Genomic DNA, 21,408 nt, shown 5'->3' on the forward strand with positions numbered 1-21,408 from the left:
TCACCTAATCATGCCAGATTTGTACGAAACTTAAGGAACACCATCCCCTCACTAGGATACACTTGTCCCTAAGCTTCTACACTCAAAACCCTCACTCTAAACCCATCTGTGGAAAATGCGTAGGATGACAGAACAGAATTTTGAAAGTGCCCGAAACTAAAATTTATGAGTACCTGTGCGTAGCTTATGTCGACACGATTCTATAGACTACTAGCACGCAGAAAACAAACATCGTTTGATATAGTTACGGCCACAAATAGCTCATAGATGCGTTGGCGTGTGTGCTTCGTCTCGCGTGGAATGCTTGGCGTTGTCGCGTAGCTCTCCTTGAGCCTACAACAATGGTGCAATCGGATCTCCAATGTGTTGAGCGAGCTGGGCGTAGCAGGAGGATGAAGTTCCGCTCACTCTCTTTCTCTCTCGCACACAGTAGACGGAAGCGCTCAGTTTTGATTATGATTAAAGTCTTTTTTACAAAATGACCCAGGTACCTTATATACTAAGGCTACCTTAGGTTTAACCATAAATGGGGTTGAAAGGGTCAAATGGCTTTGTATTTACAATCTGAAAGTGCCATCGTACGCCGGCTTTTGAAACTAGAATAACTACTCATTACAAATGACATTTATAGCCATAATCCACAACATTTCATAACTCGCAAAAGATAAGACTTTGGTACGAAACTTGAGCTGTGTTGTGTTGTTGACCCAGCGGTCAACAGAGCTCGACTCAAATCATTTCTGAGAGTCAACTCTACGAAGAGCAAATGCAAGAACTTCAGAAAGAACTGACTCTCGAGAAAAAGCAGAGATTGATGATGGCTGAAGGTTCTATAGTCATGCAAACTAGAATGGAAGAGGGACAAAAAGCCCTGCAAGAAGAAGTGGAAAGCATGAAGATAAAGCTCGAGGAGGCGGAACGAATAAATGCCGAACTTAATGACCTCCTCGTGAATATGGGCGGACAAGCTGAAGTGGAAAATCAAACAGTCCTTAGGCAAATTGAGGAGTTGCAAGGCCAGCAAGGAGGAGAGGCAGAAAGCTCAGGGCCAGCCACCAATGAGGGCATTGACCTCGAAAATGTGGCAGATCCCATGGACACACCTATGCAAGAGGAAATCATAGCAGGATCCTCTCAAGAGCCACAGGATCTAACACAAGAAGAGGAGGAAAAATTGCGTAAGGCAATAGAAAAAGAGCTCAGAGAAACCACGAAGGAAGCCTTGGAGTGGGAGCAGAGGGTCTTCAAATCTATGACCATTCATAAGATCAACGCCAACAATCAGGCGCGAGTGGCTTCAACCCTCTCTCCCATATCCATTGTTGCTGAAATATGAGGCAGCTACAATAAACAAGTGGATCAGAGAAGAGCCAGTTGTACCTCTCTACAATGCAGACACCTCAAAGCCAGAAGGAGTTAAGCTTATTGTGGATTCTCAGCCAAAGTGGAGGAAGGCTTGGCTTACAAAGTACCCACAATACCTAATCCACTTGGTAGAGGCACCTAAAAATATGAGAGACAACCTCAGCTTCTGTCCTCTACCAAGGGTTAGGACGTGGAAGGCACAGGAAATTTTACAAAGAAGCCAACCAACTTGGCTAAACTACCCAAAGCTGTCGGGCGTGAAGGAAGGGGAGAGAATAAGTGTCCAATACATGGTGAAAACCCTAACGGGCGCCATAAAATTGTTCACTGGCTCGCCTGACCTTACATGCATTATGATGAGGAAAATCTACAGTACCATCTTAGCAGTGTTCGAGACCTTCAAGCCAGGCCAGGTGACTAACAACATCTTCTTCTTCCAGGATACATACAGATGCGTCTATGATCTGTCAGGTCATCCTTCCAAGGAGGTGATACATGCGTTGTATCAAAGGATCATGTTTCTACCATCCTATCACCTCCAGGCTTTTGATAAAGCATTCTATACAGGGTTCTTCACCATGAATACGGACATTTTTGGCCCAACAATGCTGAACCTACATGCCAGGTACGAATCACTGCTAAATATGCGAGAAACGATAAGATGAAGCAGCAGATCAAGGCCATGTCAGGGACGACATGAGCAAGGAGGGGGGGAGTGTTAGAAGCTGGACACACCCCACGACAGTAACTACTCGGAGGATTATTATTTTTTGTAATTATTCATTCATTGAGGAAAACTTGATTTTTCACCTTGTAATTATTGGGACTTACAGAAGTTTCCAGATTGTATCCCAATTTTGATAGTTAGATTGAGTAGATGGTTGATTTTGGAACTTTAGGGTTTGAGAAATTGTAAGGTATATATACCACTTTTTGACCTTAATGAAAGACCTTTTGTCATTCTTAAAAAACAAGTTTGAAGTCTGTGAGTGAGCGTACTGTGTACGAGAGAGAGAGAGAGAGAGAGAGAGAGAGAGAGAGAGAGAGAGAGAGAGAGAGAGAGAGAGAGAGAGAGAGAGAGAGAGAGAGAGAGAGAGAGAGTGAGCTTCATCTTGACGCTACGTGTGCTCCGGTGGTCGAAATCGAGTGCGGAGAAGTGCAGCGTGTTGCCCCTGACGAGAGCTACGTACTGATACCTACATTGCATGCGTACGGTCCGGTTTTGCGAGCTCCTTCTACGAGCTTCATCGGGTGTTTGGGTGAGTATACGTTGTCCGATTTTGCATTGCAGCATATCCACGCGTTCACATTGAGTAGAACTACACATTAGGCACTTTAGATTTCGGAAACGAAGACCTGCAAATTTTGGCGAGACATCCTACGTAATTCTGCACCAGGTGTTTTGGGTCGGGATTTTGGTTCATAGATCTTAGGGAGAGCGGCCTATTGGTATTAGTAGGGTCTCCTTCAAGTTCTATGGTGTTTCGAGATTGTTTGATGGGTGTTCGCTGGCTCTAGAAAGCGTTGTAGGAAGTTTCCTCTTATGCACTCTTGAAGGCTGTGACTTAGACAATTGGTAGAGACCTCTTTAGGAATTAGTTAGGAGTCGGTCGAGTGTAGGTTGACACCTTAGGCTTGCTTCCACGCGCCTGCGGGTCGAGCTTCATCCTTAGCTGACATTACATGTTAGGTGAGTTCTCACCGTGCTGACGTCCGTCGCGGCATATCCGTCCCAACACCGCCACCACCATGTAAAGCCTTTTAGAATATGGAATGAATACGAGGATTTAGTCACTCGGATGAAATGTATGTGGAGCTCGGAAAAAGAGTATGTGCTTGAAAATGTGTCCGGTTTATGTATATGTATTTTGAGGTTATGTACGTAATTTGCCCCTTTCAATTCCGTCGTGTTTGCATACAATTCTAGATTCTTTGACATTGGTATCAAACCTAAGTTTCTCTTTTATTTCCTAAGAAGAGAGTTCCTTAATTAATGAAAGGTGGGAGTTTTTTACTGTAATAGGATAAGCATGATTAAATTTATTATATCGGTTAGTATGCCTACTTGTAGGGTACGGGAGACACCATCAAACATTGTTGTCTTAATAATGGAGTCTTTTGAGACTTGCGTACGGATTAACTATCATTGAGCTATTAGCAAACTAGATAGGGACCGATGCCAACTTAGCACTATTCAACCCACTCCACTACTCTTTGCAATTAGCCAATAATATAAACCAATGGTGTACTTACTTGAATGCTTATTTTGAAGGGATATATGAGTAGTAACCAAGGCTTTGAACGTCCCAAGGAAAGAGCTAGCATACACATATAAAGAATTCTAATCATGGCACAACATAATCAAGAGAATATGATTAATATTGACAGTTTCAATTTAGCAGATGGTGTAATCCCTGATGATGGGCAAAGAATTGTCAACTATCTTGTTGGTAAGCTTCAAGAAGCTATGGGAAACCCTACTTTACAAGCTGAGGTTCAAAGCCAAATACAAGCTCTTCAAGTTTCTCCAAGACGTAGTATCAAAGAAGAGAGAGCTCTTGCAAGGCCTCCTAGTGAGACCTCCAAAAGAGGAACGTCTTTGGGTAATGACATAAAATATAATATCTAACTTTACCAAATGATTTTCTCATATTGAATTGATCACTTAATATGGGAAGATAAAAGGGGAACAAGAGTTAGGATATATATATATATATATATATATATATATATATATATATGAGTTTCTAGACCTATCTCAATAGGGGACCAAAAGGAGAAATGGTTGCATCTCAATAGGAGACCAAAAGAAGACGGTCTACCAAAGAGCAATGTGCAATAAGTGCTTCTAGATTTACCTCATCAAGGGACCAAGAGGAGAGATAGTTACATCTCAAAAGGGGTCCAAACGGAGGTAGTCTATCAAAGAGCAACGTGCATCTAATGGAGCTTAGAAGACCTTAGGGTTAGCTTCATTAAAGACCTCCCAAAGTTAGTGTTAAAAAGTCATTTGACCTTACGCAAGTTAGGGCTAACCTCGAGGTGGAAATCCTACCCAAGCATGAGGTGCTAAGATGCTTAAAGTGGTTGTGGGAACCTTGCCCAAAGCTTGAGGTGATATTTATGCTTAAATGACTAAGATTTTTGAAATGTTAAATTCAAAGATAAATTCTCAAGAGACATGAACGTTTTCATGCTTGATTGACTAAGGCTTGAAGTATTCAATGCAAAACAAATGACTTAAGAAGCATAAAAGACACATGCTTGCTTGATTGACTAAGTCCTTGAAGTATTCAATTCAACCAAATGACTTAATAGACATAAAAGGCACATGTTCAAATGATCTTCCACATGTGGCCCTCATGATGTGCTTGAATGCTATTGGATAGGTTTTAAAGGGGTCCAATGAGAATTTAGATACATAAAAATAAATAATTATGTTCTTTCTCTCAAAGAAGAAAAAGAGGATACATGTCCAAATGAAATAATAAAATAATACACACACAGAGAGAGAGAGAGAGAGAGAGAGAGAGAGAGAGAGAGAGGTGGACCAAGCATGAGAGGAAGGTATACTCTCCCACACACATACACACACACACACACACACACACACACACACATTCTCTCATTGTGTAGAGTGCAAAGTGCAAGAACTCCATCTCCTTCTCCAAGCTTGTTGAGAAGTGGAGAGCCTACACCAACACTCTTGGCTATGGAATGCAAATCCAATCAAGAGCCATGCTTCAATGCTTAAGCTTGCCATCTTCTTCATCTTCATTACTATGCTATTATGCTATGCTAAGTAAGAAGAGTGATGATAAGTGAGGAACTATTTCTTTCTCCTATGAATGATTCTTCTTCCTCTTCCCTACCCTCATTTCCCGCTAGCTCTCTCCACCTTCGAATGTGTTTGAGGCCTTGGGACTGAGGCTTGTGATAGTTAATTCTTTTTGCAAAGTTTATATTATGCTCGTGATGCATGAAGCTTTCCATCTTCATAGCATCACCAAGGTCACAAGGAACACAAAGATTGTATTGTACCAAGTTTCTCTTGATGAGAGACTCTATAATACAAACGCCTTTTGGAGGGGGGATCGGCCCCAAGTAAATCTGGTCCTCAACTATTGTCATGTTCTCTAATACTCTCTCTCTTGCCAAAGTATTCTTCATGCCAAGTTAACTAAGTACTATGTTCATGTTGCTACCATCAATTAAGTTCACCCTCTATGTTCTCAAAGTAATCTCACAAAAATGCTCACTCTAATTCTCTTAATTCCGTTATTCTCAAAGTTCATAGGCCATTCCCATTACATTGGTATCAGAGCATTTTGTTTCTCTTTTCTTGCTTAAGAAGAGAGGTCCTTAAGTAGCCTACTAATGGTTGATTCTGTTAATTATATTAGGGTGAGTGGGACTGGGATCTATTATCGATTTTGTTGAGCCCATGATGTGGAATATGGTGCACACCTCAGGAGCTTTGGTCTTAATAATGAGGTCTTTTCAGGCTTGCTTACGGATTTACCATTATTGAGCCATAAGAAGTCCAAAAGGAGCTATCCCTTGGCAATTTTGCTATGTTAGACCTACCCCACTACTCTCTATAATTAAGCAATTCGAGCCATGGGTGTAGATACTTAAGTGTTTATTTTCAAAGGCTAAGAGAAGTAGCAACTAAGGTTTTGAATTGCCAAAGGATACACTAAGTAAACACATATGTATAATTAGCATAACTGACAATAACTAAGAGAGTAGAATAAACATTCATAATTTTGATTTTGCACATGAAGTTGCTAATGATAATGCCCCCATGTTTATCAATTATCTTATTTACTAGGTTGCATCAAAAGCTATGGGCAACCCTACTTTGCAAGCCGAAGTTACCCAACAGCTTCGTGCTTATGGGATTTCTCTTTCTCTCCAAGAGGAGAGAGAGAGAGTTTAGGAGGTCTCTTGATGAGATTCCCAAAAGAAGACTCTCTCCCATAATAGAGGAGGAATCCGAAGAACAAGAAAGAACTGAATCCCTAAGTTCCTCTAAAATGTGGCTCCATGAAGACGGCGGTCTAGACTATCGCCAACTCTTCCCAAGAGGAAACGGGCAACCCATAGTCCTTCTCCTTGTCATTCCAAAAGGGAAGAGAGGAAAGAAAGGAAGAAAAGGGAAAGAAAGAGGTCACCCTCTTCTCCTTATTCTTCACCTTCCTCACCTTTCGATGAAAGCAATAGTTATTCTCCTAGAGAGTACAAGAGGAGAGGACATTGCAAACCTTACCCTGCATGGGGAGGGTCCCAAAAGCTTAAGAAATTCAAAGAGGGAGGAAAGAGTATCTCTTTTCTCACCTATGATGGCACATTTGGTGCCACCAACAAAGTATCGGCCTTCATCCAACAATTTGATGAGACCTTTGGATACAAGGGCCTCACAGAGCTGTGCACTCCTAGAAATCTACTCGTCAATGGTGGGCTAACCTTCATGGCAACGACAAGGCCCCAAAGACATAGAGAACTCTACGAGTTTCTGTAACATTTAATGGCCTAAAATCTTATGTGTAGCGGAAATTAGCATGAACATAGTGAGCATTTCATTAGAGTTGATTCCTAATGAGAATTACAAGAGTGCTTGGGTGGAGAGAGCAACAAAAAGCATAACACCTAGTTAGATAGCATCGACAATACTTTCAAACGAGAGAGCAATTAAGCTATTGACAACAGTTGAGGACCGGATTTGCATGGAGCCGGTCCCCCCTCCAAAAGGCTTTGTATTATGGTTTCTCCCATCAAGAGAGACATTGTACAATACAATTCTTTGTGTTCCTTCAAGACGAGCTAGTGCAATGAAGATGGAAGCTTCATACACCAAGCAAAACACTTAATCAAACACAACTTGAATTATTCCCGTTCTCAAACCCAAGACCTCACACACCTTCGAAGATGGTGAGAGCTAGCAAGGTATGAGAGTAGATTGAGAGGAAAAAGAAGTATCTTACAAGAAAGAAGTACATCTCCTCACATAATCACTCATATTAGCATAGCTTAGCTTAGTAATTAGCTTGGTAGAGAAGATGAGCATGCATTGAAGCTTGGCTCTTGGTTGGATTTGCATCCACATGCCAAGAGAGTGTTGATGTAGGCTTCTATCTCACAAGCTTGGAGTAGGTGATGAGCTCTCCATTAAAGCTTGGGAGGAGATAGAGTATTTTCCCTTCACACATGGTCAAGTGTGAGAGTGTGTGTGTCAATGCCAAGCAAAAATCAGCCCCCTCTCTCTCTTGGGAGAGCCCTAGCTGCTAAGTTAGTCTGGCTTTTGCCTCATTGGACCTCCCCAGGTCAAGCCAATAGGGATTAAGCAGCATAAGTGATAGCCTTCTGACATGTGTCCCCCTTTCCCCTTTTGTGAGAGCTTTAGATAATTAAATAATTAAACTAAACTCTCATTGGACCCCTTTGCCTCCTGGCCAATAGGAATCAGGCAAGCCATGGGGCTCCTGAATGCTCATTGGACCCCTTGGGAGACTGCCCAATAGTCTTCTAGGACACTTAATTCTTATTGGTTTCTTTTATTAAATGTTTTTAAATTAATTAAACTAGATTTACTCTAGCCTAATTCTCATTGGTCCACTTCAAGGGTCTTCCAATAGGAATTGGGCATACCTTGTGGGCATCTGGCCTAGGGAGCTGACATGTGTCCCTCATTCCCTTTGTGTAAAGGGAGCCTGTGTGTGTGTGTCTGGCTTTCTCTCTCATCCCCTAGCTTTGGGGCTCGCCCCCTCCCATGTAGGGATGTAGAAAGACTTTTTGGGCACACACTAAGCATCCAATTTTCCCTAAGGTTGACCTTTGGACACAACCTTTGAATTTTGGAACCTTAGCATTTTGGAAGTCTTAATGGGCTGAACCTTAGGGTCTTTTTAGCCCGTTGTTTCACATGGCTCTTTTGTAGATGGCCCCCCCTTTGGATCCCTATTTTCCCTCCTTTGGATCCCTACTGTGGCCGGTCTGCTAACTTAACCAATATTCTAGCTTTTTCTCCCTTGGCACTTCCCCACATTAAATGATCAGTTTAATATGAGAAAATCATTTAGGAGAATTAGATATTGATTATTATGACATTACCTCTCTCTTGAAATCATAGTCGTCCTCGACTATGGTGTAGAGAAGATAAAGCATATGCATGAGTCCTTTTCTTAGCGGGTAGAGGATCCCTATGTTACCCTACGACATCATTCCATAATGGATGACTAGTCCATTTGGCGCTTGAGAGCCTGAGGCTGCCGCAAGCATGTCTGCACATTAGTCCTATCAATCTTCCATAGTAGAGTGACAAGCTCTACTTGGTGTTCGGGAGACGTCGTCTCCGCAAACTTGATCTAAGCATGCATACTACTTCATTTTTGTGCACAAATAAAGAAAAAGAGAGTCTTATAAGACAAAAATTATTGTTCATTTTTAACATTTTGTACATTTGCTTACTCTTGGGAAGCATTGTAAGCATTGACAAGGTTTAGGTTATCCTTTAATTGTATGCCTTGCATCCATCTAGCATCTTCAAAAGGATAATTCTTAAACTTAATAAGATATCGTCGGATAGTCTTACCGCCTCTTAATACCTTGTCTTCATGTCGGAGAATGGACTCGGGCTGCAGCACCTCCTCGTGGTCCTCGATCTGCGGTGGGTCTTCAATAGTTGGTTCTTGAGGTGGCTCTCCTTTGTAAGGCTTTAAGAGGCTCACATGAAAAGCATTGTGTATGAGCCAATGATTGGGCAACTTAAGTTGATAGGCCATCTCATTGATTGGCCTAAGAATCTGGAAGGGACCATAGTACCTTTTTGCTAGTTTAGCATAGTACTTTTGGTGGCCCGTAGGATTCTTGCCCGTCGTGTGCCTTAATCGAGCCTTGGGAAACTTTAACAAGACCCAATCGTTTTCTTTAAAGGCTTGGGCTCTTCTGTGCTTGTCAGCAGCAGCCTTTTGCCTTTGCTGTGAGATAGAGATAGCATCCTTAATCTTTTGGAAAGATTCTTGTAGGTCTCGGCTATACACATCTGCAGCGAAGATCTTCCCATGTACCTTAAGTAGCAAGGGACTTTTTGATCTTCCCTCAATTACCTCGAAAGGTGCTTTTCCTGTAGAAGTATGTACAGTGTTATTGTAAGCATACTCTACTAAGGGTAAGTACTTCTCCCATTGGGATCTTTGATCTACTTCCGTTACATAGGCTTTTAGTACATCGAGAATAGTTAGGTTAGCTATTTCACTTTGTCCATCAGTTTGTGGATGATAGGCCGAAGAGAAGTTTAGCCTTGTTCCTAAATTCTCAAAGAGACCCTTCCAGAAATTACTGGTCATTCTAGGATCTCTATCCGACACTATGGACATTGGCAAGCCATGGTACTTGAAAATTTGCGAAATGAAGAGGGTTGCCATTTGATGGGCTTTGATAGTCTTTTTGACAGGTATAAAATGAGCTTGTTTACTGAACCTGTCTACTATCGTCCATATTCCCGTATTCCCATGGATAGACTTAGGCAATCCAAAGATAAAATCCATGGATATGCTCTCCCATGGTGAATTAGGGATTGGCAAGGGTTGAAGCAATCCAAGTTGCTTCCCTCTATCAAATTTTGTCTTTTGACATACCACACATTTGGAAACATACTCATGTATGTTCACTTTCATGGTAGGCCAATAGAAATATGTTTCAATTCCCTTTAGGGTAGACTGAATCCCTCTATGCCCCGCATATGGGGGAGCATGAGATTCATACATTACTTTCTCACGTAGTGAGTTAGTAACGCATAGTCTATTGCCATAGAGAAGATAGCCATCTTGTAAAGTAAATGGTTCTTCTTTCTTCCCTAAGGCAAGGGATGAAATCACATCTCTAAAATCGGGATCAATAGCATACTCATCTATCATTAAAGATAGATCATTGTGAGTTGCTATGGAAACCGCATTCACTCTCGGTCGTCTTGAGAGTGCATCGGCTACTTGATTATGCTTGCCAGCAATGTGAGCAATATGAAAATGAAATTGCGAAAGGAAATTTGCCCACCTCATTTGTTTGTCGGAGAGCTTGGTCTGCGTCATGAAGTACTTAAGACTTTGGTGATCCGTTCGCAGAATGAAAGGAGTCCCCAATAAATAGTGCTTCCATGAGTCTAAGGCATGTAGAACTGCAAGGAGTTCTTTTTTGTATATGCCTAGAGCTTGCTCAACAGGGTCGAGCCTTCGACTCTCATAGCCTATGGCGTGCCCTTCTTGGAGCAAAACAGCCCCAAGGCAATCACCACAAGCATCACATTGGACCTCAAATGGTTTTGAGAGATCCGGTAGTGTAAGCACAGGTTGAGAGATAAGCTTTTCTTTAAGCTTTTCGAAAGCATTGTTCTCCTTAGCAGACCACGTATACCTAACATTTTTCTTTGTTAGGTCATGTAATGGTCCCGCAATTTGTGAGAACTTTTCTATGAAGCGTCTATAGTATGCACACATACCTATAAAGCTTCTTAGTTCATGAAGATTCCTTGGTTTAGGCCATCCTTTTATTACCTCTAACTTGGATGGATCCATTTGGATTCCATCTTGAGAGATAATGTGACCTAAATATTGAATCTCTTGCAAGAAAAATTCACTTTTCTTTCGATTAACATAAAGTTTATTCTCTCTTAAAACTTGAAATATTACCTGGAGGTGTTGCTTATGTTCCTCTAATGAATTAGAGTAGATGATAATATCATCAAAGAACACTCCAGTGAAGGTTCGATGAGGTCTGAACAGCTTCTCCATCAAGCGGTTAAATGTGGCTGGTGCATTAGTCAAGCCAAAAGGCATGACAATGTATTCGTAAAGACCAAATGTAGTACGAAATGCGGTCTTTACAATGTCTTGATCAACTATCCTTATTTGATGATAGCCACTTTTTAGGTCAATCCTACTGAAGTAGGTCGATCCTTGTAGCTTATCAAATAGGTCTTCTACCCGTGGAACGGGAAACCTATTCTTGATAGTGATCCTATTTAGTGCTCTATAGTCGACACACATACGATATGTGCCGTCTTTCTTTTGCACTAATAGCACAGGTGAGAAAATGGAGATGAGCTAGGCCTAACCATGCCCTTCTCAATTAACTCATGCACTTGCCGCATAATCTCCTCTTGTTGAGCTTGAGAAACTCTATAAGGAGGTTTTTTAGGCGGTGAACTTCCTGGAAGAAGTTCAATTGCATGGTCGTCATTACCTCGTTTAGGAGGTAGCTCAGAAGGGATGTCGTCAATAAAGACATCTTGAAACCCCTTGAGAAAATTGGATAACTCTAATTCCTTTTGGTTGCTTTTATTTTCTTTTGCTAAAGCATTAGGTTCATTTTGAGAATCTTTAACAAAAATCATGTACACGGAAATAGAGCTCTTTATTGACTTGTTGAAAGCTGGTGTATGTACAATGGGGATGGTGTTACCCATCTCCCTAGCATCTATATACATGTCCTTTTCCCTGAACTTAAAGGAGATTCTCCTTTCAGGAAATTTAACATGGGCAGCCAGACGGTCAAACCATGGTGCCCCTAGGATTACATCCTCATGCTTGAGAGGAGAGATAAAGAAATCCTCTTTGTCCACATAGCCTTGGACATGAAGCCTCAATTTCCCGATTAAGGGAGTGACTGAAGCTTCTTGCCCCTTGAAGGCACTGTCTGCGGGTAGGATATCTCCCATCTCGTAGGATTGTATGCCTAGCTTGGTGGCTAACTCCATAGATATGAAATTGTGAGTAGAACCAGGGTCAAAGAGAATAAAAGCATCATGTTCTCTTACCTTTCCCCAAGCATGGCATAGAGGAGATCCTTTGTGGTGAGTTTGGTGAATCTCCTCCTCTTGGATTTCAACCAAAGAAGCTCTAGGAGGATCTTGGCGGTTGTTCTTTTGGGGACAAGCGCGGTACGCATGCCCTTGTTCGCCGCACTTGAAACACCGGTTATCTTTACGATAACGCTCAAGCTCTTCAGGAGAGAGTTTATTCTTTCCTTTGTAAACTCCCTTCTCTTTAGCTTTGTTGGAATTGCCCTTAGGAGACTTTTGGACATTGTCCTTCCCCTTAGGCTCATTGGAACCTTTGTTTTCCGGGGGCTTATTATTTCTTTTACCCCCCGTTTGGAAATTGATTCGCGAGGCCACCATAGTATGGTGTATTACCGCCGATATGGTACGTGGCCTTTGGGAGTTGACATACTCCGCCATTTCTTCGGTTAAGCCCGCACAAAATTGTTGCTTTTGCTCTCCAAAATCCAACTTTTTGAAGACAGTGGCTTTGAGTTGTAGGTCCCAAAACTTGTCTACATATTTGTGGATGGATTCATTGGGAGAGAGCTTTAAGCTTCGCCATTCGGTGAGTACTTTGTCTTTGGCATCGGTGGCCAAAAACTGCTTCATAATGGAAGCTCTTAAAGCCTTCCATGTTCGTGGAGCTTCACCGTTGGCTCGTAGGCTAGACCACCATTGTCTGGCGGACTTTTGAAAGTGCATAGCTACATGGCGTAGCTTAGAGGACTCCGTGAAGCCCTCATCTCCAAACGCCGCATCGAATTGCTGGATAAAGGCCAAAACTTTGTCTGTAGCACCGAAGGTGCCATCATAGGTAAGGAAAGAGATGCTCTTCCCTCCCTCTTTGAATTTCTTCAGCTTGGACGACCTCTTCCATGCGGCATAGGATTTCCTATGGCCTCTTCTTTTTGATGGTTCAAAAGTTCCACCATCACTTTCTTCAGAAGATGAAGAATTTGAAGAAGGTGGAGAAGAGGGTGACCTCTTTCTCGCCTTTTTCTTGTCTTGATCTTTGTCGTCTTCACCATAGCTTTCATAAGAGGAAGAGGATAAAGAAGATGGAGAAGAGGGTGTCCTCTTTCTCGCCTTTTTCTTCTCTTGCTTTTTATCATCCCTCTTTGAATTATGGCGTGGAGAAGAGTGTGATGGTCTTCTCCGCTTTGGTGGTGATGGAGAGCGTTTAGCCCGCCGTCTTCGTGGAGCCATCTCCGCCGAGGTGGCGGGAGACTCGCTTCTTTCTCGTTCCTTCGGTGGAGGCTCTTGAGTTCTCCTTTGGGAAGGAGATGCATCATCAAGAAGTAAGTTCTTGAGCCCTTCATATGGATTCTCTTCTTCTTCCCGAATCGGAGAGAGACCTCTTTTGGTAGTCTCACAAGGAGGCTTCCTAGGTGTTCTCTCGTCATGGTGATGAGCTTGGAGAATCCCGTGAGCACGGAGCTGCCGTTGCACTTCACTTTGGAGAGATGGATTGCCCATGGCTTGTTGAAGCCTAGAAACAAGATAATTAACAAGCATTGAAGCATCATTAGTAGCTTGCTCATGAGCAAAATCAAAGTTATCAACATTAATTTCACTCTCTTTAATATTGTCAGCCATTCTAACAACTTTTAGGTGTAAACTTTTTAGGTGTACTTTGGCACTTCAAGCCCTAGTTGCTACTCCTCTTTACCCCTTTAGAAAAAGCACTCAAGCTACTGTACCCGCGGCTCGAATACCATTAATTGCAAGGAATAGAAGAGAGGGTCTTTCGACACCAAAACAGCACCGGCTCCTGTCAAGCTTCTAATAGCTCAATAGTGGTTAAGCCGTAGGCAAGTCCCGTAGGACTCCACTATTAAGACCATAGCTCTCGACGGTGATGCCCCGTTAACTGCACAAAGGCAGGCGCACTGCAAGGCTGAAAATTCCCTATTCTACTTACTCACAGGCAATTAATAATACCAACCATTTGTAGCTAGCTTGAGGACCTCCCTTCTTGAGCAAGAAAAGAGAAACCTTGAGCTCTGATACCAATGTAACATTTAATGGCCTAAAATCTTATGTGTAGCGGAAATTAGCATGAACATAGTGAGCATTTCATTAGAGTTGATTCCTAATGAGAATTACAAGAGTGCTTGGGTGGAGAGAGCAACAAAAAGCATAACACCTAGTTAGATAGCATCGACAATACTTTCAAAAGAGAGAGCAATTAAGCTATTGACAACAGTTGAGGACCGGATTTGCATGGAGCCGGTCCCCCCTCCAAAAGGCTTTGTATTATGGTTTCTCCCATCAAGAGAGACATTGTACAATACAATTCTTTGTGTTCCTTCAAGACGAGCTAGTGCAATGAAGATGGAAGCTTCATACACCAAGCAAAACACTTAATCAAACACAAATTGAATTATCCCCGTTCTCAAACCCAAGACCTCACACACCTTCGAAGATGGTGAGAGCTAGCAGGGTATGAGAGTAGATTGAGAGGAAAAAGAAGTATCTTACGAGAAAGAAGTACATCTCCTCACATAATCACTCATATTAGCATAGCTTAGCTTAGTAATTAGCTTGGTAGAGAAGATGAGCATGCATTGAAGCTTGGCTCTTGGTTGGATTTGCATCCACATGCCAAGAGAGTGTTGATGTAGGCTTCTATCTCACAAGCTTGGAGTAGGTGATGAGCTCTCCATTAAAGCTTGGGAGGAGATAGAGTATTTTCCCTTCACACATGGTCAAGTGTGAGAGGGTGTGTGTCAATGCCAAGCAAAAATCAGCCCCCTCTCTCTCTTGTGCGAGCCCTAGCTGCTAAGTTAGTCTGGCTTTTGCCTCATTGGACCTCCCCAGGTCAAGCCAATAGGGATTAAGCAGCATAAGTGATAGCCTTCTGACATGTGTCCCCCTTTCCCCTTTTGTGAGAGCTTTAGATAATTAAATAATTAAACTAAACTCTCATTGGACCCCTTTGCCTCCTGGCCAATAGGAATCAGGCAAGCCATGGGGCTCCTGAATGCTCATTGGACCCCTTGGGAGACTGCCCAATAGTCTTCTAGGACACTTAATTCTTATTGGTTTCTTTTATTAAATGTTTTTAAATTAATTAAACTAGATTTACTCTAGCCTAATTCTCATTGGTCCACTTCAAGGGTCTTCCAATAGGAATTGGGCATACCTTGTGGGCATATGGCCTAGGGAGCTGACATGTGTCCCTCATTCCCTTTGTGTAAAGGGAGCCTGTGTGTGTGTGTGTGGCTTTCTCTCTCATCCCCTAGCTTTGGGGCTCGCCCCCTCCCATGTAGGGATGTAGAAAGACTTTTTGGGCACACACTAAGCATCCAATTTTCCCTAAGGTTGACCTTTGGACACAACCTTTGAATTTTGGAACCTTAGCATTTTGGAAGTCTTAATGGGCTGAACCTTAGGGTCTTTTTAGCCCGTTGTTTCACATGGCTCTTTTGCAGATGGCCCCCCCTTTGGATCCCTACTGTGGCCGGTCTGCTAACTTAACCAATATTCTAGCTTTTTCTCCCTTGGCACTTCCCCACATTAAATGATCAGTTTAATATGAGAAAATCATTTAGGAGAATTAGATATTGATTATTATGACAGTTTCCATCATGAAGCAATTCCTTGCAAGCGATGCAAAGGACAAAGTGCTTACCAAATGGCAGAGTTTGAAGCTACTCTTCAATGAGTCTATCACAAAGATTTACATCTCAAAGCTACAGTATTTCAAATGATAGACTTCATCGAACAAAAGCAACAATTTTGTGTGGTATTACCTAAAGAAATGGTCAAGTATGTCAACTCACAACGGCCTAGCACTATCACCAAAGTCATCCACCAGACTATGGTTGCTTCAAGGATCAATTTCCAACAAGGGGCAAGAAGAAATTTCAAGTCCACGGAAAACAAGCATTGAAATGAAGCTAAAGGGAAGAGCAATGCAACTCTTCCCAAGGCAACACAAACATCAACAACAACAAGGCCAAGGAGAAAGGAGCTTACAAAGGTAAAAATAAGCTCTCTCCTAAAGAATTGGAGGCCTTTCGTAAAGACCATAAATGCTTTAAGTGTGGGGAGCAAGGACATGGTTATTGTTCTTGCCCCAAAAGACATGTACTCAATGACACTCCTAGAGCTTCCATGGTTGAAGCTCCAAAAGAGTATACTCATTGCAAAGGCTCATTCCTCTCCTATGCTTGGGAAAAAGTAAGGGAGCATGGTGCCTTCATCTTGTTTGACCCTGGCTCTACTCACAACTTCATATCAATGGAGTTGGCCACCAAGTTGGGCATTCAAGCTTTTGGGATGGGAGATACTGTAACTGCTGAAATAGCTTTCAAGGAATAGCAAGCCTCCGTTACTCCCTTGATTGGGAAGTTGAGGCTTCATGTCCAAAGCTACGTTGATAAAGAAGATTTTTTTATTATCTCTCCAACATGAGGATGTTATCCTAGGGGCACCATGGTTCAACCGCATGGCTGCCAACATGAAGTTCCTTGAAAGGAGAATCTACTTCACTACAGGGAAAAGAGCATGTACATAGATGCTAATGATTCGGGGAACATGATATACCTTGGTAAATACGCTTTCTTTTGATAAGTCAATAAAAAGTTCTATTTTTTCATATATGATTTTTGTTAGAGAATTTGTAAATGATTCTAATGTTTTCACAAGTATCAATAAAGGGAATCAAGAGGAATTAGAGTTGTCTAATTTCCTAAATGGATTCCAAGATGTTTTCAATGATGACATCCCTAGTGACCTACCTCCAAAACGAGGGGATGATGACCATGCAATAGATCTTCTACTAGGAAGCTCACCGCCTAATAAACCTCCTTATTGAGTTTCACAATCTCAACAAGAAGAGATCATGAGGCAAGTGTATGACTTGGTGGAAAAAGGAATGATGAGGCCTAGCTCCTCTCCATTCTGTAAAACCAGTACTTTTAGTGCAAAATAAAGATGGCACATATCACATGTGTGTCGACTATAGAGCACTAAATAGGATCACTATATAAAAAAAGATTTCCCGTGCCCATGGGTAGACGATCTATTTACAAGTTTTGGCTTGACAAATGCTCCAGCCGCATTCAAACTCACGATGGACAAAAATCTTCAACCCACTCAAATTCTCTTGAGGAGTACAAGTGACACCTCCAGGTAATCTTTCAAAGTTGTGAGAGAGAATAAGCTTTTCATTAATCAAAAGAAAAGTGAATTTTTCCTATAAGAGATTCACTATTTAGGTCACATTATCTCTCAACATGGTATATGTATGAATCCATCAAAGTTGGAGGTAATAAGAGCATGGCCTAATCCAAGGAATCTACATGAGCTAAGAAGCTTGATTGGTATGTGTGCATACTATAGACGTTTCATAGCAAAATTCTCTCAAATAGTAGGACCATTGCATGACTTGACAAGGAAGAACCTTAAGTACTCATGGACTCCTAAAGAACAAAATGCTTTTGACAAGCTCAAAGAGAAGCTTACCTCCCAACTAGTCCTTATGCTTCCGGATCTCTCAAAGCCATTTGAGGTCCAATGTGATCCTTGTGGTGATTGCGTTAAAGCACTTTTGCTTCAAGAAGGGCATGCCATAGCATAGCATACGAGAGTTAACGGCTCAATTCCAAGGAACGGGTCTTGGGCATATACGAAAAAGAGCTTTTAGTTGTTCTATATGCCCTAGACACATGGAAGAACTATCTCTTGGGGGCTCCATTCATCTGAATGGATCACAAAGCCTCAAGAAATTCATGACGCAAACTAAGCTCTCCGACAAACAAATGAGGTGGGAAAATTTTCTTTCGTAATTTAAATTTCATATTGCTCACATTGCTGGCATGAGCATAGCGGGTGAACATAATTGAAGATAGCAACATAATCATAGCAATTAGTTAACTTGGCATGAACAATACTTTTGCAAGAGAGAGAATTTAGAGAACATGGCAACAGTTGAGGACCGGATTTATGTGGAACCGGTCCCCCCTCCAATAGGCATTTGAATTATGATTTCTCCCAGGGTGGATGCATGAATAGGTGGACCAAAAACCTTGTCCTGGACAGAGGTTTTATAACCGGTACATAAAACCATCTCTATTAGTTCAATTCGATATATTCTTTTGAACAGATTTTTAATTAAATATAGAATTTCCACAGCTTTTTGTTAAATATAGAAGACGGCTCTGTACCTCTTAACTATGCACGTTAGCCAGCTCTTTACACCATTACTATTTCCACGTCTCTTTTTCAAATATAGAAGACGGCTCTATAGCTCTTAACTATGCACGTCAGCCAGCTCTTTGTCTTCCCGCTCTCTCGTTTTCCTGTCTCTCTCTAACTCTCTGTGTAGGAGCACAGATTGCTGTTTTACTTTGTAGGCCTATCACACATCTATTGCTGTCATATACTGCTCTTGCTCTCTGTAGACCTATCACCTCGCTCAATCTCTCCCTCTCTAGCATGGAGCAAGAATCTCACACTATATGTGACTGCTCTCAGCCTCACTGTGAACTGTGTGCTAGGTATGTTGTTGATGCGGTCAAGGAATATCATGCTAGGAGAAAGAGGGAGCAGCGTGCTAAGAACAAGCTTGAGAAGGTAGCGCATGAGGAAGATAATGATCAAAATGGTGTTGATGATGCAAATTGTCAAAGACTTTGCAATGACCTTGTTATGCTCTTCAATCGGCGTACAAAGGCCCTTGATGTTGCATCACGCTCAGATATTTTGTGCAAGTTTGTCAATCATCCTTCTCTTGGAGATCTTGAAATGCCCAGGGCACAAACAACCTTCGTTGAAGCCATACGAAACACAATAGATGCAATCAAATTACCCAAGAGCGGACATGAGCTCTTTCTTAAAAGGTTCATCACCACAATGCTTATGAATGTTGAGTGTACATCTACCTCAAAAGTGAATGTTTCAGCTGCATCTAAGTTGCTAAATTTGCACAAGAGGAACTTCATAGCTGCAAAGAATCGATTGAGGGCAGCAGGTGATGGCAATTTGCCAATCTCTTTGTGTGCTTCTCTTTTTGGATGTCTAACACTCGTGTTTCACCCAATAAGAAGGATGTGTGCAAAAAGCGTATTGGAAGAAATTCATATGTCAAACATCCTGTGCATCTTCTTGAACAATCTCAGGTAATAACTTGCTTCATTATATCCATTTTTGTTTTCTAATATTTGCATTCATGACCTATATTCTCTATAAATGGGTTGATAAGAGTAGATATGAAATCGGATATGAAGGAAGTTATAAATGGAAATAAGGGGAATCTGTATTTGGTCCTAGACTAAGAGTAGATAAATATTGGATGTGAAGGAGTATATAAATGGAAACATAGTTTTTATCATACGCGTATGTTTGTTGAAACATACGTTTGCAGACGCATACTTTCACACGTGTATGATATGTATAAATTGGTTAGGTAAAAAACTGGTTTACATAACCAGTAAAAATCTTTTAACACCTATTTCTCACTGGTATACATAGTGGTTAAGTGTTCACATGTACTGTTTGTCATGTCAGATAGGTAAAAAACATATCTGTTTGAAAGGAAAATAGTGGTTTACATATCTAGTAAATTTTTTTGTACACTTATTTCTCACCGGTATACATCGTGATTAAGTCCTCACATGTACTAGTTAGGTAAATAACATACCGGTTTTAAATGAAAAGACTGGTTTACATTAGCAGTCAGAACATTTGAACTGGTTGACACTTATATACCACTGGAACGTACCAAGGACATGTGTTCATTTTTTTTAACACATTTTTCTCACTGGTATACATTGTGGTTAAGTGCTTACAAGTACTGGTTAGTAAATAACATAGCGGTTTTAAATGAAAAGACTCATTTACATCAACAGTAAGAATATTTGAACAAGTTGACACTTATATACCACTGGTATGTACCAAGGACATGTGTTAATTTCTTTTAACACTAATTTCTCACTAGTATACATCGTGGTTAAGTGCTCACTTGTACTGGTTAGGTAAATAACATACCAGTTTTAAATGAAAAGACTGGTTTACATCAGCAGTAAGAACATTTGCACTGGTTGACACTTATATACCACTAGAACGTACCAAGGACATGTCTTTTCACTGGTACACATCATAGGTAAGTGCTCACATGTACTGGTTAGGTAAATAACATACCGGTTTTAAATGAAAAGACTGGGTTACATCAGCATTAAGAACATTTACACTGGTTGAAACTTATATACCATTGGTACATACCAATGACATGTGTTCATTTTCTTTAACACTTATTTCTCACTGGTATACATCGTGGTTAAGTGCTCACATGTACTGGTTAGGTAAATAACATACCGGTTTTAAATGAAAAGACTGGTTTACATCAGCAGTCAGAACATTTGAACTGGTTGACACTTATATACCACTGGTACGTACCAAGGACATGTGTTCATTTTTTAAACCCTTATTTTTCACTGGTACACATCATGGGTAAGTGCTCACATGTATTGGTTAGGTAAATAACATACCGGTTTTAAATGAAAAAACTGGTTTACATCATCAGTAAGAACATTTGAACTGGTTGACACTTATATACCATTGGTACGTACCAAGGGCATGTGCTCATTCTTTTTAACACTTATTTATCATTGGTATACATCGTGGTTAAGTGCTCACTTGTACTGGTTAGGTAAATAACATACCGGTTATAAATGAAAAGACTAGTTTACATCAGCAATAAGAACATTTGCACTAGTTGACACTTATATACCACTGGTACGTACCAAGGACATGTGTTCATATATACTGGTTTACCTAACCAATTAAGTGAAAAAACATAGTGGTTTGAAATAAAAATACTTGTTTATAGTAATGTAACAGTTTTCCTCAAAACCTGCAGTTTTCTTCAATGTTCTTTAACCATATATGTCTTTCATTGTAGGTGGAGCTCTTTCTCAACTTCAAAGAACAATACCCTGAAATTGTAATAAGGTAGCGGGCGTTTGAGTACATGAAGCCATATTTTGTGTGGAAATTGAGAGACCGATATACTTGCTGCTGCATTTCACATGTTCAAATGTCCTTCCTAAAAGATGCCATAAATCACATGCGAAGTTCTGTATTCGGTCTGCATGGAAAAGCTTGCCATTGTCAATGCAACATATGCAAAGACAATGGTGGATGCAAGGCACCAAAAAACCCTATCAAGAGTGTAACGCCTTATTGGACTCTATACTGTGTCCTAAATCAGATATGTC

This window comes from Adiantum capillus-veneris, chromosome 11 (assembly GCF_014529385.1).
Source record: "Adiantum capillus-veneris isolate H3 chromosome 11, ASM1452938v2, whole genome shotgun sequence".
Lineage (NCBI taxonomy): Eukaryota > Viridiplantae > Streptophyta > Polypodiopsida > Polypodiales > Pteridaceae > Adiantum > Adiantum capillus-veneris.